At 53.4% G+C, this 20,243-nt stretch overlaps 1 protein-coding gene across 3 annotated transcripts in view; it reads right to left on the bottom strand.

The window, feature by feature from the left end:
* Positions 1 to 20,243, bottom strand: part of SSBP3 (single stranded DNA binding protein 3) — a 165,997-nt gene that overhangs the window by 59,990 nt on the left and 85,764 nt on the right. The window lies entirely within an intron of this gene.

Raw genomic sequence — 20,243 nt, 5'->3', positions numbered from 1 at the left:
CCGGCTAGGGGAGATGGCACGCTCTGGCCACACCTCCCCCTCTGCCTGTGCTGCCCACAGGAATGACAGGACAGCAACAGATGACAAGACAGGTGCCTCCTAATGCTGGCCCTTTCTTACTTATCTCTGATCCCCTCAAAAAGCCCCAGGGCGGCGGGTGGCATTAGCATCTCTACATTACAGAAAACTGAAGCTCAGAGAGCTGATCTGCCCACAGTTCCACAGGCGGGGAAGCAGCACCCTGGGACCTGAACCCAGGTCTACCTGACTTCCCAGTCCACATTCCTTCCCCTTGACCAAATTCTTTAGGTAACACAAAGGGGCGCTGCAGCTCAGCCTCAGTGACAACCTCCAAAAAACTAACTAGGTGACGAGAACAGGACGATCCCCTCCCTGCCTGGGTGCCTCATTTACAAAACAGCAGGGTCCAGGGTGGGCGGAATTCAGTCCCTTCTGCCCCCACCCAGTGCCCTGACCCCCTGAGATGATGCTGCCTACTAGGGATCCTTCCTCTTGGGAAGACCCCAGTTGCTGGGGGCGAGCCCTCCCTGAGGCCTCCCCTGCTGCCCCATCTGTCCTTCAAGCCTAAATGCAGCAGGTGCAGGAAGCCTTCCCAGAACTAGATCAGGCACCCAGTAGGTGCACAACAAAAGCCTACTGCGCTGGATGGGACTGCAGAAAAGTTCCCAGGCCTCACCCTGCTCCCGGGCCCTGGGGCGCTGAGCAGACTCAGTGGGACTGTAGAAAAGTTCCCAGGCCTCACCCTGCTCCCAGGCCCTGGGGCGCTGAGCAGACTCGGTGGGACTGTAGAAAAGTTCCCAGGTCTCACCCTGCTCCCGGGCCCTGGGGTGCTGAGCAGACTCGGTGGGACTGTAGAAAAGTTCCCAGGCCTCACCCTGCTCCAGGGCCCTGGGGCGCTGAGCAGACTTGGAGCGGTGTTGACATGAGGGGACTAGGGCAGTCATTTTACAGAGACATTAACACCCTCGGCAAGAGGATTCACGAGGTCACAGATTCTGGGCAAGTCTGTGTGCGCACATGTCTGTCTGTGTCTCTGAGGCAGGAACGGTAACAGCTCTGGTACCCAGGGTCCCTACGGAACCCAACCCAGCCAGTCTGGTTGACTCAAATTCTGTGATCACAGCAATCAGCCCCTCAAAGACACACCACACCCCTCGCTGCCTGGCACCATTCTAGAACAGGGCCCACCCTGCGGGCATGCAGGAGGCCCTCTCAGGGTGGCAGGCTCTTCAGTTTGCTCCAAGAGTGATGCGGAGGGGCTGAAGATGTAGGTCAGGCATGGACTAAGACCCAGGCTGCTTCAGTCCTTGACACAGCCCAGTCTGCAAGCTCGTTCCACAGCCTGTTGAGGTCTTGCCAGAGCCACTGCAGGACAAGGCAGGGCTGCCCTTTGGAGGTCATCACAGGGAGGCCACAGATGCTTGCTGGGGGTCTGCCAGGCACACAAGCAGGGCTTTCTTGTTAGCATCCTGCCACAATGGTTCCAGAGCACCCAAGGACACACTCGGCCTTTAGGATCTTAGTGAGAAACCTGTTGGGGGACGGGGTCAGGAGCCCAGCCTGGAAGAACCAGAGATGACCTGACTGGTCAAAGGCTTCCGAGGGACCAGAGGACCTATCTGCTGAGACTTCTGGCCCATACACGGGACTTCTCAGTGGTCCACCCCTCCTCTCCCCATCAATCCATATGGTATTGAAAGCACAAAGGAAGGTCTTGTCTAGAGACCTTCATCAGGGTTCAACAAATTAGATTCTTTAAGTCTATCAGAAAAGGAATAACCTATTATTATTGTTTAGTACTCTCTGCGGAGAAGGCAATGGCACCCCACTCCAGTACTCTTGCCTGGAAAATCCCATGGATGGACGGCCTGCTGGGCTGTAGTCCATGGGGTCGCTAAGAGTCGGACATGACTGAGTGACTTCACTTTCACTTTTCACTTTCATGCATTGGAGAAGGAAATGGCAACCCACTCCAGTGTTCTTGCCTGGAGAATCTCAGGGACGGGGGAGCCTCGTGGGCTGCCGTCTATGGGGTCGCACAGAGTCAGACATGACTGAAGCGACTTAGCAGCAGCAGCAGTACTCTCTGGCTTACAAGGCCTTTCTTTCACCCAAATTTACTTGATGAACATGCCCACCTATCCTTCTGCGGAGGCTGGTCCATCTCTCTGGAACTTCTCATTCACTTTCTCCTCCTGGGCAAAACCTCTTCATCTTCCATGTGTTCCTCATCACAGCACTTGTCACATCTGACTGTTAATTTCTTATTAAATTAGCCAGCTGCCTTCACAGGGATGGGGGCAGGAATAGTGTGCACAGCATAGAGAAGGTGCTGGCTCAGTAAATATTTTTTGGATGAATAAAGTTCTTGCAGAAATTCTGCTTATCAAGAATAGTCACCATGTCTACAAGGTCAAATTGCAAGACTAGCTAACTCATACAATTACCCTCTCCCCTCAAAAAACAGCACCTCTGCCACACATACGTGCACGCACACCCCACTATGCCCACACACATCTTAGAACAGGCTGTTTCCTCTGCCTGTGAAACCCAAGCTTTGGGTGTTCAGAAAACCTAGGCACTGATGTGGCTCCGCCCTCCTGGCAGATGACTTGGGTGGCCTCTTCTGGAGTCAACGGTCAGGTCAGCAAAATGAGATCATGGTTACACCTCCTTTCCCAAGACAGCTGTGGAGACAGCTTAAGCTAACATCTAGACAAAGCATCTTTAGTTCCAAGAAAGACAAAAAAATGCAAGGGAGTAGGGTGGTCTCTAGAGTTAAACTGCTACTGTGTCTCACTCCCAACTGGACGGAAGTCAAGCCTAGGGCCAGGGGGCTGGGTGCAGTGAAAGGATCATGTATGAGTTGAGGAGTCTTTATGAGTTGCTAAGACCTAGCTGCCTCTCCCAGCCCTGGTGGTCGAGCCTCCCTTCCATTTCCAAAGCAGAGCCTGCTGTTCACTCTCAAGACAGGTTGAATGCACTGGTTCTCAGCCTCCCTGCAGGTAGATGTTTGCTCCACTGGCCCAAGGAGCAACTTTTTCCATACACTTCTTAGAGGGGCCAGAGAACATGCCTACTACCTCCAGGGCTTAGGGACAGGTAGAGGTGTGGGGGTGGGGGTTTGGGGCAGGGGGGAGGTGCTCCTGAGCCTGGGCAGAAGCTGACAAAGACATCAAGGCAGAGGTCTCCCCGTAAGATGCCTTCCTGCGCCCCAGAAAATGTGCCCCATAGATGGAGGAATCTACTGCCAATCTGACAACTGCCCTTTGCAGCTGGACCCTCCAAATCATAGATTAAAAAAAAAGACATGGTTCTTGGAATCAAGAGACATGGCACAGAGCAAGCCTTGAGCTCACTCAGTCAGAATGCATCCTCCTCTTCCTCCCTGATTCAACTCCTCACTTGACTTGAAAGAACTTGAGAGAGGCAGAGAGAAGAGAAAGATAAGATGCTGAGAAAAGGGGGAGGGTGGGCAATGACCAGGCTCTCTGAGCCTGCAGGAACCTCTGGCCACAGCCCTGTTCTGTCTACCATGTCGTGAGAACAGCTCCAGCCCTTCAGCAAGCAAGCCTCAGGCCCCCCAGGACACTGTTCATGCTACTTTTACTCTCTCTGCTCAACAAGCTCCCCTGCCACCTTCCCTTTATCTACCTATAGAACTCCTAGTCCTCCACCTATGCCCACCTCTATGTCCCTGCTTCCCAGCACAGAACAAGCATGGAAGGCCCTGAGTAGGTTCATGAGCTAGAACTCAATTTTAGAAGATACCTGCTTCTACCCGTAACCCTCTCAACAAGGGCTGAGATGGCTGAGATGGAACGTTAGGAGTTCCAATAAACTCCTAACCAAGGGCTGCCATGGTAAAGCAGACAGAGCACTGGACTGAGGCGAGGAGCTTCGACTCCCCAGCTCCCTGGCTAATTCAGGGGCAGGCAATTCACTCTATCTTGAGATGCTCCCCCGCCCCATGCCCCGACCAATATAAGACAACACCTTCCTGGAGTTGGCATGAGTTAATGCCAACAAGGAGATGACGGGAGGGCTGGGATCTCATCTCAGCCTCTCTCCTCCTCCCATTCTCACCTCTCTCTTCTCAGGGACACCAAGCTTCAACCTTGAGAAGCACATGCTGGTCCCCAGCCTCTGCACATGCCATCCCTCCACCCAGAATGCCCACCTCCCTGCTGGCTTTTGCCATTCTAGTCCATCTACCCATCCATTCCTCAGGTTGCCCTGGGCACTGGGCAGGATGATTTTTTTCCTCTTCCAAGTCAACGTAAAACTCTGTAACCCCTACAACACTTTCTACCTGGCCTTATCATATGGATAAAGCTATCTCCCTGCAGGACTACTGGTTCCAAAAAGTAGAATCCAAATATTCAATAGTAGTATCCAAATATGTCCAATAAAATCAGTAACCACTGAATGGGGGCTGTGAGAGAGCTTTTGGACAAAGCTAGGCCTGGCTCTTCTGGGAAATGTCTTTTATTTTTCTTCTTTATAAAGATGTAACTTTAAAGAACAGAACATACTCTCATAAATCCAAATGTCAAAAGGGACAAAGAGGGGCCTTATCTTCCCAAAGTCTCCATGTTCCTCTTCTCAAGCAATCACTGGAGAAGAGAAACATGGAAACCTTGGGAAAGACCTGATTTTGAATCTTAGTTCTATTCCTAGCTTGAAACGTGTAAGCCACATAGACATCACAGGACCATCCTTGAAGGATGATGACCAAACTCCCCACTGGGCTGCGAATCTGGTCTAAAGCAGTCTGGTTTTCTTTTATTTTTGTCTAATTGCATTTGAGGCTGTGGCCTGGTTTTCTCCACTGCAGATAGGAGTTTTTTAATCCACAGGCCTCCAGAAAACCTGAACCTAGAACCTTAGAACAGGAAGGAGTCCCCCAGTTTCTCTGCTGACAGACCTAGCCGCAGCCTCACAATCCTAGTGGGAGAGCAGGAAAGGTCTGAGACCTGAGTCCTCCAAGACATCGTGCCTTGGCAGTCTTATCTAGAAAATGGCAATGATTTGCCTTGCTTCCCAGAGTTTATGAAAGTAAGGTTTCTGCTTCCCCCAGAAACAGTGCTCAGCCTACAATCAGGTGGACAATAATTACTTTGTTGAATAGACATTTCTTCTATACCCTTCTCTCCACTTTTTATCCACCAAGGAAGTTCCATGCCCTGTGTGGGCTAGGTGGGGCACTGGTCACCTGTAGAGCCTCTCAGCACTCCCATCACTGTCCCCCCAAAGCTGGCTGGTTCTGCATTCCAGAAACAGAAATAACCCACCACACACCATGCAGACATGGAAAGGAAGCTGATCTCACTTAGCCCTCTCAATAGCCTGCTCTTTTGTTTTGTATCTGACCTACCTTGCCAACGAGGACCACGATGGTTAAATGTCTTTACAAGGTCACAGTTCATCCTGGCTGGGTCCATTCATCACACACCAACACACTGCATCCCCTCCAGTGGGAACCAAAAGGAAGACTCCAGTCATGGAAGGGAAAGACTTTAATCTTACAAACAGGCCTTCCAGTGATGGTACCAGTGTGAGGCAGGTCTCTTCAACCTTAACTTGCCCATCTGTGAAATGGGAAGTCACCATTCTTTGCCTGGCCTACCTGACACAGGAGTTTGAAGAAACAAATAGAAAACTGGGTGTGAACAGAAGAGCAACTGCATCCCCTGTTTCCTGCAGCCCAAGGGGCTGGAAAGGAAGGAGGACACTACAGTGATAGAGGCACGGGGCTGGGTGCCAGGCCCTGGCAGGCTGCCGCCCAGGAATCCCTTTCCCTCGTCTATTAAAAAAAAACAGGGGTGGGTTCAATTCTTGGTTCCCAAACCTCGCTGCACATCAGAATCACCTGGGGGCTCTGCCAGCCACCCAGTCACCACCCTGCCCAGGCTGCAGGAAGCCTGTAGGGATCCAGTTTTGGGGAACTCCAGGATCAGATGTCTCAGAAAACTCCTCCTAGGTTCTGCCTCTGCCCTGAGCAGTCCCAGGTCCAGGGGTGGTTAGATGGGCAGGCATCTTTTACCCCTCCCCCTCCCCAGCCAGGCTCCCAGGAGGCCTGTAGAAAGCCTCCGGATGCAGGTTGGGGCTTAGACAGCCGCCCAAACAGGTACGGGCCCAGATTTAATTGGCCTCTTGGTTAAGCTTTCTAATCTCATTAAAGCTGCCTCCATCATGCAGACCACGGCTCTGAATTTAATAACAGAAGAGCACTGCCCTGCCCCACTGTAAGCTGATTAGGTCTGGGGAGGCCAGAGAAGACCGCTCTGGACCCGAGGCCCCCTGGCTGCAGTCAGACCACTCTGGGCCCTATCACGCCACGCTGCCATATGGATGACACACACTCAAACAGAGGAGAGGGGCACACTACAACGGAGGGCAGGAAGGAAGGAAGTGGGAGAAAGCGCTTAGAGCAGAGGTGCAGGGCCAGACCTGCCTACCCCACCCTGGGGAGCCAACACAGTCTCCATGACTTCCAATAAAGATAAACAACCAAGTAATTATATTCATCTTATCAGGGTGCAATAACAGTGTCCACCCCACAGCAGCAGACAGCAGCCCCTGTGGGCAGAGTGTGGGCTTCCCAGCCGCCTCCTCGAACTCTTCCTGAAGCCCCCGACCCTGACTTCATTCTCAATGGGAGGGAGAAGGCAGAGGGCAGCAGAAGACTTGTCCTGCCACCATGCTTTCCCCACCCACCCCATCCCCGAGAGGAGCTACTCACAGCCCTTCCCTGACAAGTGTGTGACAAGGGCTGAGCAAGGAGCCAGCTCTTGGACATCGGCTCCAAAAACACCACGGTCAACGTGTGCAAACATCCCTGTGCAAATACACGTCGCCCACTTCTCGCTCATCTCGCACTATCTAAATATATCCCAAGGAAGTAACTTGGCAGTGATGAGAAATTCTGCAGTGGCTCCAAAGTAGCAACAACAAAACACACACACACACGCTTTGCTCTGTTGTAGGTGCCACGCTGGGTCAAGGACATGCACGGAGACCACACACACCAGCAGTATCTGCCCAACGTGTATTGGGGGTTTGGTCCTGCTGAGGGTTAGTGATCAGTTATTATTAATGTTTAATAGGAAGATGAGATGAGATCTTAGAAGGGAAGGAACTCCATGCAGTTTCCAGGCTGGGCGAGCACAGATGCCCTGTCCAAGGGAGATGCTCGGGGGCACACCCAGCCGAGTACACACACACCCATCCCCACCCCTCTGGGACTCGCTTTAAGACACTGGCATTTTCCACTCCACTTGCCAAGAATGAGCCACCGTGCCCTGCGTGATCCTCCAACCCCTGAAACAAACGCGGCAGTCATGGGGGTGGGCTAGCACACTGCAGGCACCAGTCCTATGCCGCCCCCGCCCCTGCCATCTTCACCAAAGGGAAATGCAGGCTCAGAGAAAGAGACAGACACGCCCAGGACCAGGCCAGGGTGCTCCACATGCCACCATGCTTTCACTCTTTGGATAATTTGGAGAGAGATGGGTTTTTTTCCCCCGCAATGTCCTCAGCAAATCCAGGCTGAGGCAAATCAGCCCTAAGCCCACCCTCTTGGGTACAAGGGCACCAAATTACTAGGAAAATGTGTGACAGTCAAGGGGGTCTGGGCAATCCTCCCAATTGTGCCAGGTCTCCATAGGCCAGGCTGATTCCTAGCTTCCATACAACACCCCAGACCATGTCTTCCCCATCATTCCACTGGACTCGCTCCTGGACCAGTGCACCAGCCTCCTTTGTTCATGGATCTGCCTACTCGTCCTCTTGTCCTCCTTCCTGTCCCCAAGCAGACCTCATGGGCAGGCTCACAATCCAAGAGGACTTTGCTCCAGGCTGCACGCTGCCCTAGGCCCTTCAGTCTCAGCTCCACCCCCATAGGCCCTCCTTCCTGAACATGGCAAGTCTTTTAAGCTTCCAAGTGTTTATACAGGCTCTTCCCTTTCCCTGGAATGCTCTCTTTTTTGGGGGGGGGGGGGCGGGGGCGGTTGTCACGCAGCACATGGGATCTTAGTTCTTCGACCAGGTTCAAACCTGTGCCCCCTGCACTGGAAGTATGGAGACTTACCACTGTATCGCCAGGGAGCCCCTACCCTGCAACGCTCTTGTCACACTCTTCCCTTTCAGTCACCATCTTCTGCCTCTTTTTTTCTCTTGGGGACCCCCACAAAAAAGCCACCGCATGCAGGAAGCCCTCTGGGTCGAGCCCGGAGGGCCCTCTCTTGGGACATCCAGTGACGGGACCCTTTGCAGCACCATGAGCATCTGCTTACGTCTGTTTTTCTCACTAGACCATCAGATTCTAGAAGGCAAATGGTCTATGAGGCATCTCCAGGCCCAGCTAAAGGTCCAGCAAACCAAAGGCATTTCCAGGCCAGCACAACCTCCAAAAGAAACCTGATGTCTCAGAACCAACACTGAAACACTGCTTACTCCAATCCCAGCTTTTTAAAGTCAAGAAAAGGGAGGCTCAGGAAGGATAGGGGAGTGTCGACGTCACACCACTGGTGAGCAGCACTGGACCTGTGGCTGGCTAGGCTCTTCATCCTCATCCTCTAGGTCAGCCAAAAGCTCCTACAGCAAGACCCAGCTCAGGAGACGGCCACCAGGACCAAGCATCCAAGCAAGCGGGGTGTCAGAGAGGCCTAGAGGCAGCACAAGGAGAGCTGCTCGCGGGCTCCAGAGCGCAGCAGCAGGGGACGCACAGGCCAGCCTGGAGGCCCGGGGGAGACGGCTGGCTCAAGTGCCCTGAGCACTTGCTGGACCAACACAGGAGGAAGGACTGAGGAGAGGACCCGGCATGTGGGGCACTCAACCACATGCGCTACTGCACAACTAATGGCACTAACGACCAATTACACACCGATGCACGCAGGGTACCACACAAGCCTGCGCCCGGCTCCGGGATCCCAGAGAAAGGAGGATTATTTCTGCTGGAGGGTGGGGCCGTCTGGGGCGCTGACATCTGATCAGACACCATCTGTTATTTTTCTCTAATTGTTCCACATGTGTGAAATTCTGATTCTAAGCTAGAATGTGGACTCTGAAAGGCCAAGACTGCGGTCGCCTCCCCTGCCTCCCCCGACCCCTCTCTCCCCAAACATCCATTCCACAGCAGGGCTCCCAGTGGAGACTGAGGGACCACCGATGGGAGGGACAGACCTTCTGTTTCAAAGAGGAGGTATAAAACCAGTGCTGGGTCCCCATAAGTCTGCTTTACCTGCAGAAGCTCCCTGAGCCCAACAAGAAATCCAGCAGGGTCCACGGGCATTGCCAACACCCCCCGTACCAGAGTCCCCAGAGTGTCACGAAGACCTGGGTCCTCCTAGGCTCTACTGTACACTTCCCGTGTCTCCTACACACGTACCTTCTGCCTCCTCGGCAAGCCTGCATGATAGCAATCACCACCCCCACTTGATAGACTGGGAAAACAGGCTCAGACAGAGGGCCCTTGGTGAGGTCAGCGGCAGGCCCACATGGAGTCCTTTCCCACATCACACAGCCCGTAATACCCATTCCCTGCCAACAGTGGCTTGCGACAGAAGCCTCACCAGAATCCTCTGGTATGAATCGGAGCCGCTCAGACGCCCCATCTGTGAGAACCACCACCACCACCAGATCAACTGTGGTTTCCCAGGACCAACTCAGCTAAGGGGCACCCCACACCAGGTGGGGTCACGCACACACACACCACGCTATACCCCAGTTTCTACAGTGATACCCACCTTCTCGCTCTCCCGAGGCCTCACCCCCACCCACCCCCCAGCCCCAGCCGAGTTTCCATAGAAGCCCAGAAGAACGCAAACTCCAATTATTCCCTTTCTTGCTTGAATAATGGCCACTTCACAATTCTCCCTGCCCGCACCGGGACCCTCGCCGCTCTGAGCGGGCGCTCAGGCCAGGGAGAGAGAACAAACGGGAGGGGGATGAAAAACACACACAACGGTAAGCTCCAACCCAAACAGAACTAATCCATTCAGAGCCAAAGGAGGCCGAGCAGATGGGAAGCCGGCCTCCCCCGCCCGTCGCCACCCCGGGACCGGAGCCCTTGCCGCAGTGTTGTGATTATAAAGGGTGCCCCAGCCACACGCTCCCAGGGCCGCCCCCTGCTCCCAGGCACCCGCGGGCAGCGCCTTCATCTGGCTTGTGTTTAGTGTCCTCCCCCAAATCATGTGCCAGGCAGCAGCACAAACACCCCAGCCTTACCACGCAGCGCAGGAGGGAAGGGGGTTCCAACTCTGTACTTTGCTCTCTGGATTCTGAGAGGACTCTGGGCAGGAGGTGTAAAACACCCCCCTGGAGGGCCCCCAACCCTCCCCACGTGCATGATGACATCTTCCTGTGAGGGTGTCTGTGTGTCTGTGTTCCCCTCCACCTGCTAAGCGTGAGGGCACCCCTCTACTGCTCAGTACAAGGCAAGGCTGCACACGACATACTCAGATCCACTAAATGAATGCAGATCACAAGTCGGATTAAATACAATATTGACAGTTTTACTCCTTTAAATCCATTCCCTTCTCTAAACTGTAAGCACCCTGAGAGTAGAAATCTTCTCATTCACCAGGATCTTCCCAACAGCTGGCGCTTCATGGATGCTCCGTGTTTACTTGGTAGGCCAAGAAGGACCGTGCACCACCTTGGGCACACTGAAGCTCAACCTACGGAGAGAAATCCACTACTTCAGAGGATGTTAGGGCAGAATGGGGCTTAAATGTCCCTGTGTCACCCTGCTTGCTCACAAGAGGAAGGAGAGTGACTTGTCTGCAGCCAGACCAAATCAGTGTAGGGAATGCAGGACTCGAACCTGGGCCCTGATGCCCAGCCCTCCCTGGCTGGGGGAACAGAAAGCTACGGAGACAGCGCTGGCTGCTCAGAAGGAGCGGGTAATCTGGCGGGGCAGACGAGACAGACACACACGAAACAATTAGTGAACAAGATAACTGCCAGCCTCACGGTATTATACCCTGATATAATAAAGTACATGCTGTACAACACAATTAGAGACAAGAGGGAGGCACGCCGCACTAATTACACAGGACAAAGAGTTAGCAAACGGGAGTCACAGGGGCGCCAGTGTTGTCACAGAGGGCTCTGGAGGCCGAGGGACCCAAGGTGAGCTTGAGGTAGTGGGTGGGGTGGGGGGGATTCCACCAGGAAGCCTCTCCTGATTACCACCCCCTCCTCTGTGCTCCTGCCAGAGCCCCTGTCCAGAGCGGGCCCATCTCCCTGCCCCTCATGGCCCTTGTGTAGGCAGGGCCTACGAGGTGGACTACCTTGAAGGTCAGCCCAGGGGCCGGGGGGTAGGTCCTGGCACTAAGCCGGCCCCTGGTAGTCACTCAAGGAGTCACTGTTTCAATATAAACAATGACGGACGCTATGTGCTGGATGCTGTGCTGAGTCCCTACATGAGCCCTTCATTCAGTTCTTCCGACAACCCCCATGAGGTGAGGATGCACACTTTTGCAGATAACCAGCTCAGACAGGGGACATCACCCTCCCCAAGGCCCATGCTAATAAAATGGCACAGTCAAGAGACAACATAAGACAAGTCCACCCCTCTACAGACCTCATGCTCTTAACTCCCCACACCCACAGGTCTAACATGGAAGCCCCAGCTGCAAAGGGTGCTAAGTACTTGAAGCACAGGCAATTCAAACTGAGATGCGTAAAATACGGACTAGATCTCACAGACTTGGTATGAGAAGTAAGAACGTTAAATAACTGTAATGATTTTTATGCTGATTACGTCTTAAAATGACAGTATTTCGGACATATGTTCATATGACTAAGTAAAGTACATTCTTAAAATTAATTTTACTTGTTTCTTTATACCTTTTTCATGTGCCTACCAGAACATTTAAGATGACATGTCTGGCTCCCATTGTATTCCTATCGGACAGCACTGCCTCTAAGACATTTGCTCCATGAATGACGATGTAGACAAGAGCAAAGGAGAAAGAAGATGGCATCTCAGGCAAGGGGAAGCCCGGAAAGGGCAGCCGAGGGAGAGAGAGGACAGCCCTGAGCCTGTACAGGATGCCCAGGCAGGGCTGAGATCTGAATATAACCAGGCGAGGGCGAGGTCAGGTGTGCAGGAGCCAGGTGACAGAAGGCATGGAAAGTGGGCAGGGCTCTGACCTGCAGCTTCTGGTAAGAAGAACAGGCAGTAAAACTGCTGTGTGGAGCTGGGAGCCAGGAACAATGACTCCATGCGACTTCAGGGACCTTGAACCAGTCACCCCCACCCACCTGCCTTCCAGAAACCAGCAGCAGTGCCTCAACTTCCTGAGTTTGAGGAATTAGAGAGTTCTACAGTAGGTTTCCTCTGAGGAGCAGGAAACACACATTCCAAACGGGCACCAGACACGGGGGCCCAGGGCTAGCTACTCTCACACAGAACAGCTGAAGAGGCCTTTCCACGGAAAAGGGCTGAATGAGGGCTTAGGAAGCAGGGTGGGAAAAGGGTTCAGCAGGTGTGCGGGGTGGGGGGAGGGTGCTCCAGAAAGCCAGGTCATTCCACGCGGAAGATCAGTGTGTGCAGAGGCCACGTGAATAGCAGGCAGCCAGAGGCAGAGGCGGAAGAGCAGAGTCCCAGAGGGGTCGCCGGAGCCAGGCCCCAGGATGTTCTACTAATAGAGAACGTTGTTGGTACAACGTTGAAAGCTGAGCTTTGGGGACACTCTCAGAGAACAGACTGGTCCTCACGCATCAGAACAAGCCCTGGCCCTGGACTGAAGGCTGAGCTGTCCTCTGCTGAGGTGAGCCTTGATCCGCTGTAACTGCAGAGAAGGTGATACAGAAAACCCATACCGCCACCCCCATGGAGGGGCGAGGATGCCCGGGACCTGGTGCCACTCTCAGAGGAGCACTCGCGGGCCAGTACATGCACCACAAGAGACAGGATAAAGTCTGGGCCAACCACATCTAGCGGGAGGTAACAAATCCCAGTTCTGATTACATCCGCACGCTGAAAGCATCAGGCTGTCGACTGGGTAAGAAGGAAACTGCTACCTTACTCCCCAGGGTCCTTATAAGGAATCAAGAGATTCAGGAGATGTGAACTACCCAGCGCAGACCCGAGCCCTTCCCCTGGCAATGTCACTGGTCCCCCGGTGCCTCCCTTCCCTAGTCCATGGGGTCACAGCACCTGCCTAACATGGCAGGCAGCACACGATAAACATTCAATAAATAGTAAATTTCCTATTATCAGATGTCACGGCCGAGGAACGGCAAATTAGATCCAGTTAGGAGAGCAGAAAGTTACTTTGGTGAGCAGTCACGGGCCCATGGAATGTTCCTAGACACATAAAAAAAGCTTCAAGCTGGAAGCCACTGGCTTCCTTTGCAGGCTGGGCAACTGGGAGTCACAGAGAAGCAGCAAGACGCCTCAAGTTTGGATGTTTTTATGAAGGATGGGCCATAGGCAGAAGGAAATTCTCTCTTGGTTTCAAGGCTCAAAGAGGGTCATTACTATCTGGTTTTCCATCTAGCAGACTTTTCTCTCCCAGCTTTATCCTTTTTGGCCTGCACCATGTGGCATGTGAGATCTTAGTTCCCTAACCAGGGATCGAACCTGCGCCTCCTGCACTGAAATCTTAACCTATGAACTGCCCAGGAAGACCCTTCTCTCCCGGTTTTGTCCCAAGGCCAGTCACTCTTGCCTACTAGCTGTTTCCTCTCTGTCATCTATTTATATCTCATCTTCCACCAAGACACCCTTGCATCCTTCTCATGTGTGCAAACTCCCTAACCTCAGGGTCCCATGAAAATGCCATGTTCCTCAGAAGCCCTTCCCAGACGCCCCCTACTATCCAGGCTGGCATCTCCTGGGTTCCTTTCTTATTCCTTCTTCTGGATGGGAAGCCCTCCCAGGGCTGGACCAAGTCTTGCCTGCACGGAACCCCAGGAGCCTCCCCAGGGAGGCAGAGCTCAGGGAGAGAATGGGAGGAACATGATAAAGCACACCTCGGTGTGTGATAAGCTCTAGCCTGGTGCCGGCCGTGTGTCACAGACGAATCCACTGGAGGACCCGGGGAAAGCTACAGGTCCAAACAGGCATAGAGTTTCAGGCCAAGACACCAAGCTCATTATCGGCAAACATCGGGTTATTTGAAACCAGGCTGTGTAACAGAGGGAAAGTGCCATGGCCACAGTGAGGCCTCACTGACCAGCTTCACCCCTAACCTGGGTGATCCTTGAGATGAATGGGAAAGACAGGGGCAGGGCAGAGTGAGGCCAGCCTCCTGACATTGCTTAAGAACTGTTGCTGGGAGTATCGTTACATAGATGATAACCGTAGTGCACTGTTATTGGGTGCTTCCACATGCCGAGCACTTACTATGATCACTTCTCACGCCAAGCCCAAGACGTAAATACTTTACAAGATCCATTTCACAGTGCAGGAAACTGAGGCTTAGCTTACCGAGGGTCACACAGCGGTAGCTGGCAGAGCTGGTATCTACCTGACACCCACAGGCTCTTCCACTGCGGCCCACCACCATTACTGACCTTGACACTCAACCTGAGGACTCTAATGGTGAAAGACTCAGATAGGATTCCAGCCGCTCCCTGTCCCCACAGCCCCCAGGACGAGAGAAATTCAGGCTTCAAGAGGCCATACTGGCCCCGCTAACTCGGGGTACCCTACGCCCCCATCACATCCTTCTTCTGCTTTTTTGGCCCTAGAACCTGAGGGCACATGGCCTCCTTTGAGGATAATCGCTTCCCCACCCTCCTGGCTGTGCAGCAAATACCCACTCTCCACTCCTAAGTCATCACCTCTTCAACCAATTTTTATACTCACCCTGCATCTCCTCGGCCCTGCAGAACCAACCAGTCTTTCCCGTCCTCCATGCCTGATGCAGCCTGGCTGGGATGCTGCCTGGGACCCACCCCACTGTACTGTGCTCAGGGCTGTTTGTCTCCTTGGTGGGCTCCTCGAGGACAGAGACCCTGCCTTCCTTTATCTCTGAATCTCTAGTGTTCATAGAATGAGCTAAGCAATATTTTAAAGCACATCTCCCTCCCCAGAGCTGCTCATCAGTAGTTAAAACAACAGAAGAGCAGGACAGGTCACTGATCAGAAGGGCAAGGATTCACCATTAGGTCTGCTCTGAAAATTAAGAATACCAAAGAAAGCGAATTTCCTGGCAGTCCAGTGGTTTGGACTCCATGCTTTCATTCATGGGGCCCAGGTTTCAATCCCTGGTGGAGGAACTAAGATCCCACAAGCTGTGTGGCCCAGCCGAAAAATGGCCGTTCCCCCTAAGGAAAAGGCAATCTCTGCCGGTGGCTGTATAGAAAGATCCCACTGGTTTGGAATGATTAGGGATAAGAGATAAAAAGCTGGTCTGATTACCTCTGTAACAAAGTTATACCACCCTCTGATGGGCTGTACGAGGCACACACAGAGCATGTAAGCCCATGAAGCATGCCAACTTCCAGCAGCGTAGACCATCAAATAGACTTCCTCATCTTACTGACACTCTACTTTGCTGGGCAAACCTGCCTCCCAAGCTTGGCCTGAGTGAGTGAGGCATGAGTTCTGTATGGAGGGAGGTTATAAAATTTCTACCAGACCCCATCAAACTGAGCTGCCTCCAAACAAGATACATTTTTTTGCAAGTAGCCTAATGAGAGCAGATGCTGCTGCTGAGACAGGCCAGGGGGACTCAACACTGGCCTGCACAGACTTTAGCCACGATGTGGTAACCAGATCACCAAGGAAGCACCAGCGCCCTTTTGCTACAGACAGAGAAAGGAAATGAAGCTGGTTCTCAAAACAGTCAGCCTTGAGTTTCATTGATACCTTGGGAAACGTTCCTACTAGTATGCGAGGCCCATCGCACTCTGAGAAATTATCTGTCCCTTCCACATGTACACAATGGGCTGAGAAAACGCCAGGCAGATGGAAAGTTGCCTTCTCTGCTGCTCACTGTTTCTGACACCACACGGTCACTCAAAGACCCTGGAGTGGTCCCGAAAATCCCCAGATCCCCAAATGCCCTGTGCTCAGAAATAACCCAAAGCTTTAGCCGCTGCCAAGAAAAGGAAAAAGAAAGAAAACCCCAGGAACACACCAAATCCATGTCCAACTCCTTTGCCCCCTGGAACAAAACCCATTGCAGACGCACACAAAGCAGGGTAGGCTGGACAAAGGAGAGGCCAGGTCACACTCGACGAGGCGCTTTCTTGTCGTTTCCAAAACAGAACTGTCCTCTATTAAAATGCTCTTGTTGCTCGGATGTTGGTGCGGGAGGGAGGGGGGCACAAATCTCAAAACAAAAGGCGAGGCAAGGAGGGAGGGGAGGCCCTGAGCGAGCTAGCAAGGGCAGCTTCTTCTCCCCGCACACTTCCAAGCCTTTGAATGCCCACAGACCTCGGCCCGGAGCTGGCAGCTGTCTGTTATTATCTCCGCAACTCCAAGGGCCCCAGCACTAAGGAGCATGTCCCGAGCAGGTGAACGCCATCTGCCCGGCTCTGACGAGATGCCCAGCTCTGTGCCTGCTGCTGCCAGCAGGCCGCGGGGACTTCGGGGAGGTATGGCCAGCCTCCTACCCTCTCTCCGCCCATTCTTCAATGCTTAGCCCGGCTTTCTTCACGCTCCCTGGGGGGCTGCAGGCTCAGTCACTACCTGGCATTTATCGCAGAGGGGGAGCTCTTTTAAAAAACACTTGGTCACCTTTCACAGAAATTTCGAAAGGCATTGAGAGTATGGAGGTTTTTTTCTGGTGGAGGGGGGTAGTTTGCACAGAGTTGGGTATCCACAGGAAAACAGGGCCCATTGACACACCTTCCAGAGGCTCATTTGAAGAAGGGGCTTTAATTAATCTACAAAGAGAAAAAAAGTTTTCTACCTGCCTTTTAAAAAGCACTCCTTGCATTAGCTAACACAGTCCCAGTACACCCCAGCCCATTTCCTCCCACCCCGCTCTGGCTGTTTTAATTGGGGTAAGTGGTTCCCTGATGCCATCTACAAAGTACTAGTCCAGACCTTGGGGAGAACAAGAGCTAAGTGGAAAAGCGGGGCTGGGGCGGGCAGCATCCCTGATGGGAGTCGGGAGAAAGGCCGGGTATCAGGTCCTGCCTGTTCCACTCCTGGCAAGAGGAGCATTCCCCCCCTTACAGTGTTTTCACTGGCTGCTCCGCCAGACAACTGAAATGCCTATAACGTGTGACAGGCAGGGCAAGGTGAGCCTGTCTGCCTGTGAGACTGGGTCTCTGCACTGAGGGCTGATGGCAGCTAGAAGGAGCCAGGTCCCCACCCTCAGCTCTCCAGGGCCTTGAGCGGCTTCACAGGTGTCCCAAGTCACATGTGCTAGGGTCTACTTCCCCCGACGACCACTAGTGACCAGTGACAACACCAAGGCCGAGACTGCCGGGAAAGCAAGGAGAGGACAGGCACGGGGAGAGAACGGGTCACCCCAGAAGGGGGCAGCAGAGGGACAGCCTGGCCCTGGGCAGCCCGGCCTCAAGGCAGAAACCCACCAACGGCTCTGAGTGAGAACCAAGGTCCTCTTAGGCTGGAAATATTCACACGAAGGGGTGGGAAGGGCTGAGCTGGGAACGCGCTCTGCTTATGAACAAAAGCCAGAAAGCAGCAAGGTGGTGTGGAGAACCTGGAGGGCAAAGCTGGGTCCAACCCCTACTGGATTCCCAGGCCCTGGGGGGCGTAGGGGCCAAATGAAGGAAGATAAGCACCCTGCCTAATCTGTGGGGCTGTTGTGGGGCTCATGAAGGACAGGAGACGCCAAGGGCTTGGAAAACTAAAAGGACTGTACCAACACGAGCCCCAGATTGAGGCTATTCTGAAGAACTCTCATCAGAACACACAAGCCAGACACATAGCCACAAGGATAAGACATGACCGCCATGTCATGTCCACCATCACCACAACTGCTCAGGGAGGGAGCTACAAATCAGTGGGCTATGCAAAGCAGCCCAACTACCTTGAACCCTTCCACCGGCCACCTCCATCCCTACTCCCATGTCTGGTGCATACACAGGTCTGCAGCTAGAGAACGGGCCAAGTTACTGTCACTAGGAAAAAGCAATAAGACAGCACAGAGTCCTGGTGTCATTCTCCCACAGCCCAGGCTCTGCAGCCTCACACCTACAGCAGCCAGGCCTCTCCCTGCAGCTGGTGGAGGCTCTGGGACACATCTGTCTTAGCCTAAACCCAACTGCTTCTCTCCAGCTCTCACTGGCCAATCGGCCTTCCTCATTCTTGTGCAACAAAGCGGCAGCCCACAGGAAAAAGGGCTTCAGCACACACCGCCAGCTCTGAACTTCGCAGTATTTCAAAGGAAAGGGAGAGTGTCTGGGGCAAGTGGTCAGAGGGGGGCTTCTTTTTCCAAGGAGGGTGAAGCTCACAGTGTGCCTGGAAGGACAGGCAGGATTTCATACAGAACCTGAGAACCCTTTCCATGCACTTCTTCACAGCCCCCACCCCAAGCAAAGCAATAGTCGACCGTCCCTGTGCCCCTAAGGCTGTCCTATCAGGACATCACAGATCCTGAGCCCAGCGTTCAGACCAGACCAACCCCCATGCCCGGGGTGCCAGGGCTCACAACCTGCTGGTCCCACTCGGGGACAGTGTACAGCTGAAGCGCCTGGGTGTCCCTTCCGTTGGGAGGAGAGGGGGTGACAGTCCAGCTTCCTGAAAACATCTCCTCCACTCTGAATCCACTTTGGAAAGGCAGGCCCAGGGCGGGCGGAGGCCAGGGAGGGGCTGGGATGGGAACATCCTGTCTACAACAGAGCAGAGTAGGGACTGAGGGCTGCCCACGTGTGCTTCAGGCTCTTTTTTTTTTTTCCCCTTCATTGAGCAGGAAGTGTTCATTCGACCGACAAACAAGCATCTGGGGGTCGTGGTAGGGTTAGGGCGGTGAAGCCAACCTCTGATTTGTGGAAGTGAACAATCCAAGACAATGGGTGTGTGACAGCAGAGAAATCGGCTCCAGATGCAGGCCAGAGCCAGCTGCCCAGGGACCGATCGGGTAATCAATCCTGTTGATATGTTTATTCTCAAAAAGAAGACCTGGGGGTGGGGGCTGCGATCACTGCCGATCAGACAATGGAAGGCAGCTGGGAGCAGGGTCCTGTGACCCTCCCTCCTGCCTGCATGGTCTGCAGGTTGCACAGTTCTCTCCTGACTCAGGGCTTCCCTGCTCCCCAGCCAGGAAGAGGATGGGGGTGGGGGAGATGACCACACCAAAGCCTGCTGTGTGCTGGTTTCTGACGGCCAAAGTCAAGTCCCCTGGGGTCCTGTGCCAAAGTGCGAAGGCCCAGATTGCCCCATTCCCCCACAGCTGCAGGCTGCCCATTGCCTCTGTGCAGAGGTCTTAAGCGGATGCTCCTTAGGGTCAAGATAACTAAGTTTCCCTGAACCTCAGGGCAGCAAGCATGAACTCTGGGATTTTCACTTTCCAGGCCTGGAAGGTACCAGAGGGGCCATGATGGAATATAGGGGCTGGGAGGGGCCTTGCCAGCCAGTTAATAAGGAGCAGAGTTAGGGCCAGCACCCAAATTTCCCCTCCTATTTGAGGGCTCTTCCCAGGAGTTCTCAAAGAGAAGGGAAAGAGCACCCAGCCCAACATGTAACCCTAGACCCAGTCTCCAAGGGGCGACAGGATCACTTGGTTCTCTGGTGAGGGTGGGGGTAGGTGACCACACCATGACAAACCACACCAACCCAATGTGTGTGACACACCCAAAAAAGCTTTTCTGAGGACATACCATGTAGCACAAACTCCGTGGAGAAGCAGTGAATAAAAAGGACTTTCCACTTTACAGACCCACGGGTGTAAGAACCCTTCTATATATGTCACAGTGTGACCAAGAGCTGAGGTCCTCAAAAAACTAAAAGATTTGTTAAGCAGATTGTTAAATCGATGGGACTTGGGGCCTGAAACCTCTAATCCTGCTTCCCTGGACAAATATTCTATAACCTTACATTTTTCTTTAGATCCTTCATAAAAAGGACCTCCAAAGGCTGTAGAGAGAAAGTCTCTGGAGTAGTAGAGGCTACTCTGGAGTAGTAACGCCTCATTAGGTATTGAGCTCCCCGTCACTGGCTGTATCCCAGTAGGGACTGGGGTGCTGGCTTCCAACATCCCTTCCCAGCATGGAAATTCCATGCAGTCACAAGCCGGCTGAGAACAAACACTGGGCAAGGCAGGGATACTTGTTGATTTGAC

Source organism: Bos javanicus, chromosome 3 (assembly GCF_032452875.1).
Source record: "Bos javanicus breed banteng chromosome 3, ARS-OSU_banteng_1.0, whole genome shotgun sequence".
NCBI lineage: Eukaryota > Metazoa > Chordata > Mammalia > Artiodactyla > Bovidae > Bos > Bos javanicus.
This window is presented reverse-complemented; position numbering and strand designations above follow the sequence as displayed.